Below are 5000 nucleotides of genomic sequence, written 5' to 3' on the forward strand. Positions count from 1 at the left end.
GTAAGTTGGTAGTATTGGATGAGGTTCTTGTGACAGGACAAGGCAAAGCATTCGGCTAATTCCTCTTGTCATTGCCTCAATTTTTCGGATAATGATCACAAAAAGTAAATCCACTATCTGTTACATTGCACAATGTTTTAGAGGTAAGCGACAAAAGGATTGGTAGTTCTTTTAGTACGGAACATTTGAGATCAACTTTGGCGCCTCTTGTCGTGGGTAGCACACCCTCTTTTCGTAAAGACATTTTAAAATATACTGTGTCCTATCGCGACGCACTTAGCGTCAATGGTTTGTGACACTGACTCACCCTAAATAAACTTTTTTCATTGACTATCTCGTGTAACTGAAGTCAGAAATTAAGAATATCGACAGCTATCATTTATAATAGACGTCCGCATCCTTCCTTCGCGCTTGGGCCATAAATCAACGGGAAAAAGCGAGGATCCGTAACTTACAGTACGGACCGAGAAAACGAGGTTAGTAAGATATTTATTATATCTCTGAGGTTAACCGGCGCGCGGGCAAGGAAAGTAGTCAAAGTGAAGCGGAAGGTTCAACTGCCACAAAGAATGCCGTGCCAAAATCCCAAAAACTAAATCTTCTTGGCTGTTAAGTTTGAAATAGTTGCTTGCAAGATTCAAACAGTTTTCAGAAAAAGTTTATGCAACAGAAATGACATGAAAACTCGTTAGATGACGTTTTGTCGAAATTTTAAATTTAGCGGGCTGTACAGCGGGCCGTACTGTAGAATCCGGCCCGCTAATTTAGCCAATGAAAGCGCGCGTACTATCTGATGGTTCGCTCAGCCGGATGGATTATAAGGAAATAAAAATAGCACTTAAAATTATACTACAATAGATATATTCATTGAAATATACGTGCTACACGGAAGAGGTTGTAAAAAAACGTATCCTTTGTATAAAAAAAAACTATTGCTATGATTTTAAAATAAAATTGACCTGGACCTTCTGCCTCTTAATCGTAAACCACCACATTACGGGAAAGAGACTTCTTAGTAATCTCGAAGCCCTAACAAGAATCTGACTCAAAATAGTCCAAAGTTAGAGATCCAATATTTAAGAAATCCTTCATTAAGGGGGGTGACTCTTAACTAGCAAACCGTTGCTATGGACCCCTTCAAATAGTCATTTCTCGAATTCCTTTCACTCGACAGTTATCCTTTTTTTCCACGTGTGTTCTATTTAACATTATTTTGTCTGCTTCCACTCACAACCATATTTGGTAAATCAAGTGACCAAAACAGTAAATGCCTAAAAACTCAGCGAATTAACTCTGTTCTTCTCAAATTTCCAACGCAACAGTATGAGAACATTCTAACACAAAATCTGTAGCATGGGTTTTAAAAGAAATCATAACTCAAAAAAAAACATCAAGTCGTAAGGCCCTCGTTTGATACACTTTTCAAAATATCAGCTTCTTTTTTTGTCCAAATAGAAATTCCATGCTACAGTTTACGCAAAATGACGCGACGGTTCCCATCCGGTGAAAAAACCGCCGCTTACTTTCGTTTCCTGAGAGCTTTTACCTGTTTTTCACTGAAATTCACGGCAGAAGATTCGGACTAGATGCGCATGCGCCTTCTGATTAAAGTGACGTCAGATTTCCAATGAAAAAGTTACTTCAAAGAAACATCCAAGTAACCTTTTTGTAGGGCTCTTGACTAAAAAGCTTCCTTAGCACCATTACCTTTCTGTGGTTAAGAAACAATCCCCTTAAGCATATCCAACAAAGACATCTCGTAAAGCTGTTCCAAAGAGAGAGTGCAAATACCGAAAAAAAAAAAAAAGACTGCTGTCTAATACGGATCTTAGTCCGCAGTGAAACCAGCAGGTGGAAGTTACTCCAGCTTTGATCTCTTGGATAACAATGTTTATCCGTTTTTGGACTTTGAGAGGAAAACTAATTACTCGTGAATTAGCCCCGCGCGGTTTCGTTTGGGTTTCCTCGCTATTTTCATCTTTATTTTTCAAATAAAAATGTTAGACACATTCTGTTAAAACACCTAATGAAATGTCCAGCACTATTGTCACAACATCGCAACTATTCTTCGCCTGCGTGAGCCTTATAATGCAGGGTAAAAACTAATAAAATAAAATGAATGGAAAGAAAGTTTAAACAATGAACTTAAGCAACTATATTGCGGTTGAGAAGTCTTTCGATTGCACTGGAAGGTGTAATTACGTAGTGACATTCTCAAAACATCATTTCACCTGCTGTGAATTTCAAAAAGTTGGCTTAGCATCTTTCATTTATCCATAACACGACAAGTAATCAAGATTTGGGTTTCATTTCATTTTGAAAACAACTCGGATACGATCGCAATCTGAACTGAAGTTAACTTTAAATTAAAAAAAACTAAACAAAGCCTGCGTGTCGCGATTATTTATACAGATGACAATGGAATGGCACAAAAACTACTTGATGATTTTTCTCGGAAGAAAACTTAACAACAAAACAGGAAGTTTTCGTATTGTTCCGGTTTTAAAACCTTTGATTAATAAAGGAGCTTGTGCTCAAGCTCATGCAAACGAAGCTGTAGTTTGCTGCATGGTGTGAGGACCGACGGCTTGTAACCTCTCCCAAAACGTACAAGTCGCTTTTTCAATGGCTACTAATTTCTCGTACGAGTATTTATCCTTGACTGATTCAGCCACAGAGTACTACTATACTACGTGCCTTCAACGGCAAAGACATCTCGCACAAAACAAGCTCCCCGTAATAGCAATTTCTGTGTTGAACGTTCTTCCTTGCCTCGTAGCACTAGGGGGAAATTCAGCGATTTTAATCGCAATTTGCAAAACCCGCTCTTTGCATTTACCAGCGTACATTTTGCTAGCAAGCCTCGCGGCGTCTGATTTTGGCGTTGGGTTCATAGCACAGCCGGCGTTCACAGCTTTCCTTCTCTTGGGAGTGCATGGCTTTTCGCCTTCGTATGTGTTTCTGTGCGAATACTTTGTTAATATAACATCTTCCTTTCTTTGCACAATTTCGTTTCTCAACGTGACAGCCATCGGACTTGACCGACTCCTAGCGCTTCAATTACATTTGAGATACACTTCCGTCGTGAACAGCTCACGAGCAAAAGTGGTGGCGATAAGCATCTGGTCGTGCGGTGCATTCTCGACAATTTTCTGGCACTGGGAATCTTTCATGCAACTGACTCTGATACCAGGAATAATCGCATTTGTTTTGCTTTCAAACTTTGTCATTTACCTGAAAATTTACTTCATTGTTCGCCGCCATCAAATACAGATCTGCCAGATTCAACCGCAAGTGAATAATGGAAATATTTTGAGCCGGATTAGACTGAAGAATTCTGCGGCCAACACATTTCAAGTCTACATATTAATGGTCTGTTGCTTTATACCTTACGTCATGCTAAACTTAATTGGGAATTACACCTTTACCGCTTATTACACAACAAGTACGGTGATTTTCCTAAATTCATCCCTAAATCCTTTTGTGTATTACTGGCGACTTCGAGAAGTACGTTTTGCCGTAAAACGACTCCTCCGTCGTTGAGAATTGAGACTAAAAGTTGGAAGCGTTCGAACTCGAATAGGCAAGGGTCCACTGTGTATTCCTGGCCAAGTTATTCGAAGGGTTGACGGTGCTAAACGAACCGCCATCAAAACGAATTATAAAATACAATAAAAACGTTCTCTAGCTAAGAGTTTTAAAAAGGAACATAAGCTTTCGGCTGTCGATCTACAGCCTTCCACGGATAAAACATGAAATGTAAATTAGTGAAATATATGCAAAAAAGAAAGGCGAGATAAAAATGATAAGAACAAAGTAAAAGTATAAAAAAAAGTGGCTATTGTTTAAAAAGAATGCTATACTCATTAGGAATCGGCTTAGAATTATTGTCAGCATACTTGGTAGCAGAGGTGCGCCAAGCCTCCAAATCAGTATAGCATTCTTTCTAAACAATAGCCACTTTTTTTTTTTTCATACTTCTACTTTGTTCTTCTTATTATTTTTATCTCGCCTTTTTTGCATATTTTTCACTAATTTACATTTCAGGTTTTATCCGTGGAAGGCTGTAGATCGACAGCCGAAAGCGAAAGTTTTGCACCTGTCTTGCAAATTAAACGCCATCGATTTAACAAATTGATGTCAGTTTTTCATGCGTCTGTCCACTCGATCCCGAGTGGATCGGCAGACTACTTTGACAATGTTATGGCGAAATTCATTGTCAATAGCAAGACAGACGCATGATCAATTTGTTTTTTACAATAACAAAAAAGCCGAGGGGTCAAAGCACGAGAAGAACGCGAGACAAAAATGCGAGAAACTTCAATATGACGCGAGCAATATCGCGTCATTATCGCATAAACTATAAATTTTTGTGTCCGCCCGCTTATTGACAATAAAATTTAGCCAATGAGCGCGCGAGAATTTTGCAGTCATTGTAAAAAAAATCGATATTCTCCCACGAGACGAGTCGAGGAGCAAACGAATGCAAGTTTTGTTTAATTTTACGGTGCATTTACAGCCAAATTGCTTGGAAGACATATCAAGATAAGTTCACTACAATAAGAAAGATACATCTTTCGAAAGAAAAACGTTAGAGATTAAGCAAGGCGTCGTAAAACGATTTGGGCGTTGGATTTGCATGCACATGCGCTGGGTCTCAATTCCGCTCTGACCACTGACTAAATTTGTCTTCGGTTGCCTTGACTTCCTGCTAATTACGGTTTTTATTGAATTGTTACTATGAGATTGTTGAAGTATAGTATAGATGTGAACTAGATTTGATAGCTAAGTGTATTTTCTATCCTTTCAATGCATGTGGGCGGCCACCGGACACTAAGATGGTGCAAAGTTACCTTTTGAAGTGGCCATAGCAAAACTCTCACTTCTTTGTTTACTCCCCAAACATCGAACGAGCGCGCGGTGTAATAACCGCAAAATCGTTACAAGAGCGGAAATGGTTATTTTCGAGACACACTTTCGTTGGTGTGGCCGTCATCTTT

The 5000-nt window shown here is 39.0% G+C and overlaps 1 protein-coding gene across 1 annotated transcript in view; it reads right to left on the minus strand.

Moving 5' to 3' along the window:
• Positions 1-5000, minus strand: part of LOC137996785 (protein MMS22-like) — a 73831-nt gene that overhangs the window by 32482 nt on the left and 36349 nt on the right. The gene's annotated exons all lie outside the window — the stretch shown is intronic.

The sequence above is a fragment of the Montipora foliosa genome, chromosome 3 (genome assembly GCF_036669935.1).
Source record: "Montipora foliosa isolate CH-2021 chromosome 3, ASM3666993v2, whole genome shotgun sequence".
NCBI classification, from domain to species: domain Eukaryota; kingdom Metazoa; phylum Cnidaria; class Anthozoa; order Scleractinia; family Acroporidae; genus Montipora; species Montipora foliosa.